The 9,680-nt window shown below is 46.1% G+C and overlaps 1 pseudogene; it reads left to right on the forward strand.

The window, feature by feature from the left end:
* Positions 1-9,250: 9,250 nt before the first annotated feature.
* Positions 9,251-9,367, forward strand: LOC126163540 (5S ribosomal RNA; annotated as a pseudogene).
* The last annotated feature ends 313 nt before the right edge of the window (positions 9,368-9,680 follow it).

Raw genomic sequence — 9,680 nt, forward strand, 5'->3', positions numbered from 1 at the left:
TTGATATCCGTTTGACCAATGGCAGCGCCATCTAGTGGGTCAACCATAGCGCCATCTGGTTTTATCCCTTCAAGCTAGACGTTTCGTTCTTTGTAGTTTTCTCGTTTGACGCTTATTTCGTGAGATATTTGGCCCGGTCACTATCAATGGACCACCCTGTATAAGGCGAGGACTGATGCGCACCAGGCTCGAATTCTTACGGTAATCGGCGAAATGCCGCGAGTAGTGAGGATAATGGGCAAGGGGCACTACATGCCCCGATAGCCGGCACGGTAGCTCAGCGTGTTCGGTCAGAGGGTTTAGGTACCCTCTGTAATAAAAAAAAAAACTGAGTGGGCGGATCAACGAACAACCTGGCCGGCCGGTGTGGTCGAGCGGTTCTAGGCGCTTCAGTCTGGAACCGCGCGACCGCTGCGGTTGCAGGTTCGAATCATGCCTCGGGCATGGATGTGTGTGACGTCCTTAGGTTAGTTAGGTTTAAGTAGTTCTAAGTTCTAGGGGACTGATGACCTCAGATGTTAAGTTCCGTAGTGCTCAGAGCCAGCCAACGAACAACTTGAACGAGTGTCATCGGACGTCCGCCACGAACGAAGTCGACGAGCAAAAAAAAAGCTTTCTGGTCAGCGCATCTGCCTAATGAGCACGACACCCGGGTTCGAATACCGGTCCAGCACAAATTTTAAACTTTCTCCGCTGATTTAACCAATGCCCACTCACATGCAATGTCTGTAATTCCTTTGTGTCTTAATTTATCTAATAGTTTATTTATGTCCTCGGTGTTGCACATAACAACGTTGCTAATATTCCATACACATAGAGATATCAAAGCATGCCACAGCTTTGGTTTTACATGCTTACATCCGGATGGAACTGTCAGTATTCAGTAAAATGTCGAAGGTGTCAGCTTTATGTGGTGCGTGCAAAAAATAACGGGAACTTTATTCGTCTACATCAATATGTACCTCTTCAAAATAGGTCCTCATTACATATTTTGCCAGCGTTTTTTCCAGTCTCAAAAACACTTCTGGTACTCTATTTTTAGGTTAGCTTTCAGCTCTATCATCAGCTTTTATTCTCATTCATGTTCGTAAAACGATGGCTCTTCAGTTTTTTTGAACAAAAAGTCACATGGGGCTATGTCTGGTGAGTGTTCAGGCTCCGACCTAATTACATTATTGCGTTTGGTCAAAAATCCGGTAACAAGCAACGAAGTGTGTGATGGTGCATTATCGTCGTGCAAACGCCGTTGCTTCGCCACAAATCCGGTTGTGTATGTAGAATTGCTTCTCGCAAACTGCGTTGAACTTGCAAGTAATGACCGCTCCCCCTTGCGGAAGGAACTCATGGTGCCCTATTCCGTTATAAATCGAAGGATAAAGCGAGCACAACATTCACAATTGACTGGATTAGCCTATCCAGAATGCTTCCAGTTCAGATGTCATACCCGTAAAGCATGATCCATCACCTGTTATAGAAATGAATAAATGTGTGGCTAGGGCCTCCCGTCGGGTAGGCCGTTCGCCTGGTGCAAGTCTTTCGATCTGACGCCACTTAGGCGACTTGCGTGTCGATGGGGATGAAATGATGATGATTAGGACAACACAACACCCAGTCCCTGAGCGGAGAAAATCCCCAACCCCGCCGGGAATCGAACCCGGGCCATTAGGTATGACATTCCGTCGCACTCAGCTACCAGGGCCGAACATAAACTGTTATGACACGTTTCAATACTTAGGCATCGTTGTTGACTGAATCTATCGACTTCAGGACAACGTGCAATCGCTGCCGTTTCCGATCGAAATTCAATGCAAGTGGAAAAAAAGTTCCTGTCTCTTGTTTCGTACCCAAAGTTTCCTAGCGTGAGCCAATTGATAAGCCATCCACCAACGACTTTCCCGACTGTGATACGGCAATGGTTCTTCTACATTTGTTTCACTTTTTCACAATTTCATTGGTTGATATGCTATGGTGTTCAGGGCGCTAATTATCTTCAACGTTTTCATATTTCTAAGACTTTGCTCCCCTTTTTTCCAGTCTGACAACAAAATTTAATAAAAACTCTCTAATCTTTTTTATACATAAAACTAGCCTTTCTCCTGCTGCTTCGCCCGCATATGCATTTCATACAAACATTGAAAAACACCTCCTGCTGCCCCCCCCCTCTTTGTCCATATCCTCCTCCACCTCTCTCTCTCTCTCTCTCTCTCTCTCTCTCTCTCTCTCTCTCTGTCCCCCTCCTCTGACCATCTCGGCCTATCTCCAGCCATGCTCATTGGCAGGTGTAGTCCCTTTAAATACAGTTCAGTAGAGTAGGCCAATACTACTACCAAAACACACATCTCATGAACAGCCTACATGTTGGGTCTGGGAAACCTTTTTATGACACTGACGTGTAGGCTGCCCTTCAAGGCAGGTTGGTTTGGCAGGTTGAGACGGTTCCCATACAACGTAAGTGTCATGCAAGGCAGCCTGTATGCCAGGCGATGCCTTATCTCCACTCCTTTTGGAGTTAGTAGATTGTAAACCCCTCAATGCAGATACACATGTGGATTCCTGTTTCTGTGCGATATTTGGTTGATGGTTTGGGAGGATATATATAATCTCAGGTGACCTTCCAGTATCGTGCCTGACCCCCTTTTGTCCGACATGCTGCAGCAACTCAGCGTGGCATGGCATGGACGCAATAAGTCGTCGGAAGTTTAAGTATTAAAATATATAGGCAAATAAAAGAAAACTTGTTCCATCCACCTATCTGTCTTTCACAGAAAGTGGTAAGTAGTTGAATACTACAATAAATAACCAGTATTCTGCTATTGATTCTAATTTTTTGAAACTTCAAAAATCACATTGTAAGCGGCGATCGTACCGCTATTGGGAATTATGAATTATTGGTGCTAACGGTTCAAAACTGAGGTTGCTCATTTTGAAGGGTTACAAATGGCTAACGTCATATCATGTACATACAGGCACCAGATCAGCTGCTTTGTAATTTTATTGTATGAGCTCGTGGTCTTGCGGTAGCGTTCTTGCTTCCCGGGTTCGATTCCCGGCGGGGTCAGGGATTTTTCCTGCCTCGTGATGACTGGGTCTTGTTGTGTCGTCTTCATCAGCATTCATCTTCATTACGGTGGGAGGAAGGCAATGGCAAACCACCTCCACTAGGACCTTGCCTAGTACAGCGTTGCGGGTCTCCCGCATCGTCCCCTACGCTCCTCGGAGTATGGGACTTGATCATCATGAATGAATTGTGGTTAAGTTTTTAATTTATTGTTGTTACCATGATTTCCTTCCTCTGTTATGGTTTCATAGAAATCGCAGACAAATCTTTAATCTTTTAAAGCAAATGAAGCACTGTACTTGATTGGTAAGTCACTTAGTAAAAATATTTGCAGACTAGGATTGTTGCCCTTATGCAATGCAGTGGATGCTAGGCGACAACAGCGGGAAACTACTGCATAGCCTAGTTGCGGGCAAGTCTTGTACACTATACCTACATGTGTACCTTAAGTCACAACCCACAGCAATAGGGACAGTATTGTCTCAGCATTGCTGTACCAATTCTTATGCTACTTGTTTCTTCCTCGTTTCTGCAAACATTCTTATTACAACAGCATTAATGACTTTCCCAACTTTGTTATAACGCCGTATTTCAAACCAATGGCCCGCATCTCGTGGTCGTGCGGTAGCGTTCTCGCTTCCCACGCCCGGGTTCCCGGGTTCGATTCCCGGCGGGGTCAGGGATTTTCTCTGCCTCGTGATGGCTGGGTGTTGTGTGCTGTCCTTAGGTTAGTTAGGTTTAAGTAGTTCTACGTTCTAGGGGACTGATGACCGTAGCCGTTAAGTCCCATAGTGCTCAGAGCCATTTCAAACCAATGAAAATTTTACAACTAAAAACTACTCCTTGGTACTGCTGCTATAGCTATTTCACTATCTTTACTCGGTTACTAGTAAAAAATAAAAACACCTTTTAAAACCAAGACCAAACAAATATCTAAAAATACAGATTATTCATAGCTAATATACCGGAAACAGTTTTCGCAGGTCGGTTTTTCCCATCCCTGCTCCTGTCTCCCCTCCGTGCAGCTGCAATTACGTCGGAATTGTTTGTACCGCTTGAAGTTTCTGACGGTCAGATCTGCACCTTCTTTTGGAACTGCTTCGCACTAGAGAATGCGACGTGTTGCTGCAGTCCAGGGTTTTTTATTCATCGCACCTTCCAACCTGCCAGCGAATATGCGCGGGGAAAAAAAAAACTAGCCCCATCTGCGGCGTTCTGCTTTCATGTTGCGCGCTACAAACGAGTTCACGGCGACTTGTCTTTAGAGCAGGCCTGCTAACTGACAGCGGATAAATCGGGGCGTCTCGCAGTCTAATGGCGCCGGTCGGTCTGATGGGGCTGGCTGGTGCGGCCGCGCCAAGGTCTCTGCATCTGCATGCTGCCCCCTCCCCCCCCATCCCCCCTTCCCCCCTTCCCCTCACCAAGCTTGACTTTTTCCTCGTTACAAGTCCCACCATGACTGCTAAGAAAACAAGAATCGCGTTACGAAACTATTGTGACCTGTAGACCAAAGCTTAAGAACTCGCTGACTTTGAGCGTGAACACTCGTCCATTCTCACGCTCTTGCTCGCGAGCAGAGCTGTTGCGGCGTGGTGGGGAGTGAGGCAAATGCGCGCGCACGATGTTGACGCGTCAGCAAGGGGGAAGCGCCAACTGAAACGAGGGGCGGTTTCGACAGCGGTATCATCTGATAGCAGCAGTGGCTGGTCGGCATTGTGTGGCATCGACAATGTCTTCGCATTTTTATCCACAGCGTGAGAAATCTTAAGACACCAAAGACGGGTTCGCGAAATATTTAGTATATCACAGCATGTCGAATACACTGACGGAAAAAAATCGCAACACCAAGGAGGAGTTGAGCGAGATAAACGAAAGCTGATAGGCGTGTTTCTACATCTGAAAGATGATGTCTGTTCAAATTTTCGCGTCAGTCGAACAAGTGTGTCGCCAGTATCAATATCCCAATGAGGTTTGTTTTAAGTACACGCTGTAACGGTCTTGAGCGTTGGACTCTTGGGGTTGGACGTGGTGAGTTGATGTTGGCCAAGAATGCCTATGTGGCGATAAAGATACCATTATCAACGCCTCACTAAGCTGGATGTGCCTTCTGCCATGTTCCAGAAGGACTTAGCAGGGATGCAGCCACTGTACATGATTGCTGGCTACAACAGCAATTTCAGCAGCAGTTGGCACCACAGTGACACAACGAAACTATTACAAATCGGTGACTTCAAGGACAGCTTCGAGCGAGACGCCCTCTAGCGTTCATTCCACTGACGCCAACCTACCACCATTTGCCACTTCAATAGTGTCAAGCGAGAGCCCATGGGAGGGCAGGGTGGAGGTCTGGTGTGTTTCCTGATGAAAGCTGGTTCTGTCAGTGATGGCCGTGTGTTGGTTACAAGGAGGCGAGTTGAGGGCGTGAACCACCGTCTGCGTGATAGACTCACTGCACGTACACTTGTAGTCATAGTCTGGGGCTATCCCACGCACATGAACTGCGAATTTTTTCGTCAGTCTGGTTATTCGACCTGTTGAACTTCCATTCATGAACAGCATTCCAGGGAGTGTTCTTCCGCAAGATAACGCTCGCCTGTATACCGCTGTTGTAACCCATCATGCTCTGCAGTGTGTCGACATGTTGTGTTGACCTGCTCGATCACCAGATTTGTCGCCAATGGAGCACAGATGGAACATCGTTGGACGACAACTCCAGCGTCATCCATGTACAGCATTAACCGTCCCTGTACTGGCCGACCTAATGCAACCGATATGGAACTCCATCCGACAATCTAACATCCGCCGTCTGTACAACACCAAGGATGCAAGTTGCAACATAGTGGCGATTACACCGGTTATTAATGTACCAGCATTTCACATACGCCATGTCTTACATCGCACTTACATTAACCCGTTATCTTGCAATGCTAATCACTGAAATATGTTACCGAGACAAATGTATTCCCGAAATTTCATTGCTGTAAGTTGATTATCTTTAGTTGCTGCGGTTTTTTCCTTCACTGTACTTTCACGAAGTTCCGTTGACAAATTATCACATCGAAGAATACTGAAACGGAAGCTGTGAAGCACCGTGTACGATACGTTTAAAGCCGGCCATGCGGTTCTGGGCGCTGCAGTCTGGAGCCGAGCGACCTCTACGGTCGCAGGTTCGAATCCTGCCTCGGGCATGGATGTGTGTGATGTCCTTAGGTTAGTTAGGTTTAATTAGTTCTAAGTTCTAGGCGACTGATGACCTCAGAAGTTAAGTCGCATAGTGCTCAGAGCCATTTGATACGTTTAAATACTTAAAAGGAAGCTTTCTGATGAAGAGCATTTAAAATCACGTGCGTGTGCCCTTTAAACTACGGTTCGCTAGTTTGGTACATTAAATAAGTGACGTAGTACATGATAGTATTAGCGGTAGTATTGGTGGAAACGGTAAGGAAAGAAACATGAATGAATGTGTAAGAGAGAAAATGAGAGCTGACCTTTATTTTTTATTTTTAAATTTTTTTTTTTACGTATTAGAACCGCAGATCTTTCAGCGTTAGTCCTTTGTGTATTTTATATCCTTACATTATATAAGTTGCATTGTATATGTAATAAATATGAGTGTCTCGCATAACTGCGCTTTCTTGTAACCAAATCAATTACTTTTGATACAAGTACAGTTTACATGCACGAACATTTAAAATATATATAATTATTTGTGTTATTTTGTACTCAACAGAAAGTTCATCATCATCATCAAAGTAAAGCGTTTCCTGTTATCATTGATAAATGCGAAAGTTGTTATTCATAACAGCAATGTGTTTTATATAAGGTTCGCGCACTTTTGATATATTCTTGCTTTGTTGCGGCTCTTTTCTTTTACCTTACTGTCGAGAAAATTGGGTTTCCTAGCGCTGTATGATAAATCTGTATTGTTTTCTTTACTTTTAAATCATCATCTCTCTGTTCCACGTTACAAATCAATAATTTTCCAATAAGATATGCTTTGCTGCATGTAAATGTTTATTCCTAACTTACACAAAGGAAAATAAGTAAGTAGAACAAAAATGTTCTGTAGATTACCCGACCCTGTATAAGTTGTCACTCAGCTTCTAGACAGCTCATCGCTTTTGGTTTTTGGGAGAATCTAGTAAGACATTGATCGCTTACGTAAAGGAAGCGATCGTTATGAGGTACGCCCGATAAGTATGCAGCACACCCAACGCACAGGTAGCGCGGGTACCACTTTAACTTCAAAATGGTTCAAATGGCTCTGAGCACTATGGGACTCAACATCTTAGGTCATAAGTCCCCTAGAACTTAGAACTACTTAAACCTAACTAACCTAAGGACATCACACACACCCATGCCCGAGGCAGGATTCGAACCTGCGACCGTAGCAGTCCCGCGGTTCCGGACTGCAGCGCCAGAACCGCTAGACCACCGCGGCCGGCCCACTTTAACTGTCCAAAGCTTCTACGGAAGCTGCCGTAGTTCATGCTACTTATGCTAGCTTGTAGTTGCCTACGGTAGTTTTACGACTGTAATAAAGATACTTGATAATTGTACTTGAACATTCATGTCCAATTCAGGTGGAACATTTTCGCATGTTGGCGATATCAAACACGACAATCATGCGTCAAACACAACCTATGGCCGACGACGTTCAGAGCCAGCTTGCAGAATCTTTGTAAAGTTTGTTGAATGTTCTTCAGCGCTCTGTGAAAGTGGAGATATCGTACTCACATCGATGGATGTGTCATCGTGCAGCGTCGAGAAAAATGTGTAAAATGTAGTTTTGTCTACAGACGGAGCGCCAGTCACGTTCTGTAATAACTCGGGAGATGTAGGGCAACTGGATGGGAAAATGAATATCTTCCATTACTCAATTCGCGCTGATTTTCAATAAGACAGGGAATATAAAGACAGTCATCTTTTGCGAAGGTTATCATTGAAGAATTCTGGTCACATTGTTGTAGCTGCGGGTGTTTACCCCAGAACACTCTAGATATTTACCCCATTTCGCCATTTCCTGGCAAATGCGCCTTAGTTAATTTTGGGGGCAAACTGTAACAGTTACTTCCATACAAAACTGAAGCTCATCTTTAGTAGTGTCAAGGAGTACTTCGTTGATTCTTCTTTTAAAGCCCTATGTTATACAGTGTTAAAGTAAAACCCCCGAAAAGTTATATTTAAGTAGCAAAAACGAGACGTATCTCATTTTCTCACCTCTGGAGTGACATACCATTACGAACTGTCACGGAGCAAGAAGTTACAATAAGAAAAAGCTGCCAACTTGTGCTCAAATCCTGAATCGCTGGCAGTCAATTCAAAAACTGGTGCGGGTTCTTACCCCACGCGGGGGTGTTTACCCCCACCTTCCATAAATCGTAGGGAACCTGAAGGGCAGAAGTGCGTCAGAAGGGAGGAGTGGGGGGCCGTCAGTGTGTCAGTGTCGAAGACGCGGCCGTGGACGGCTCGCGCGGTTGGCGGCGTTGCGTAAGGCGGGTCAGCGCGGGCTAATGCCCCCGCGGGCGTCATGCATATGGATCGCATAGGATAGGCAGGATAGCCACACGCGCTGCGCCGCACCTAACGGTGCTCCGGCGAGCTTGCGGAACTCGGCGACAGTTTCGCGCGCTCCAACCGGTCGCTCGGCCACACCTCGACCTCTGTCTCACACAGTCCACAAGAGAGACCGCGCTGTGCAAGGTGCCACACTCACTTCCTCTCCTCCCTGTCGCGCTAGGGCACGAAGCGCGTGGGGAGAGAGAGAGAGAGAGAGAGAGAGAGAGAGAGAGAGAGAGAGAGAGAGATATCCAAACTGTCGCTAAGTGTACGGTATCTTAACATCGGACCAGCTTTATGACTGCATCCAGAGCTTCCTATCTGACAGAACGTGTGTCGTACCACCCCCTTTACCTTAATCACTTTTGGGCGCCTTTAATACTAACCCTACCAACACTTATAACTGTAAAAAATTGGGTCGCTAGCAACACTAAAGCCCCTTTTACGCTAGCGACTTTGTCTGAATTGACTCTTCGAGAGAAGTGACTCTACTGCCGGGCCCCTAGTGTTTTATTCCTGTACTTACTTCGTCTGTCTCGCTTACACGTCAGCGTCAAAATTACGTGTGTTTTGAGTAAAACTACCGTAGGCCACTGTAGACTAACATAAATAAGCGTATACTACGTTAGCTTTGGCAACGGCCTTGCCACAGTGGATACACCGGTTCCCGTGAGATCACCGAAGTTAAGCGCTGTCGGGCGTGGCTGGCACTTCGGTGGGTGACCATCCAGCCGCCATGCGCTGTTGCCATTTTTCGGGGTGCACTCAGCCTCGTGATGCCAATTAAGGACCTACTCGACCGAAAAGTAGCGGTTCCGGTCAAAGAAAACCATCATAACGACCGGGAGAGCGGTGTGCTGACCACACGCCCCTCCCATCCGCAGGATCACACGGCGGTCGGATGGTGCCGATGGGCCACTTGTGGCCTGAAGACGGAGTGCTTTACGTTAGCTTTGGTCAGTTGAGGTCGTACCTGCTTTACCTGTTCGTTAGGTGTGTTGCATATCTGTCGGGCGTTGCCTTACAAGAAGTGTTTTCTTTACGTATGCGATCAATGTCTTAT

This window comes from Schistocerca cancellata, chromosome 2 (assembly GCF_023864275.1).
Source record: "Schistocerca cancellata isolate TAMUIC-IGC-003103 chromosome 2, iqSchCanc2.1, whole genome shotgun sequence".
In the NCBI taxonomy this organism is placed as follows: domain Eukaryota; kingdom Metazoa; phylum Arthropoda; class Insecta; order Orthoptera; family Acrididae; genus Schistocerca; species Schistocerca cancellata.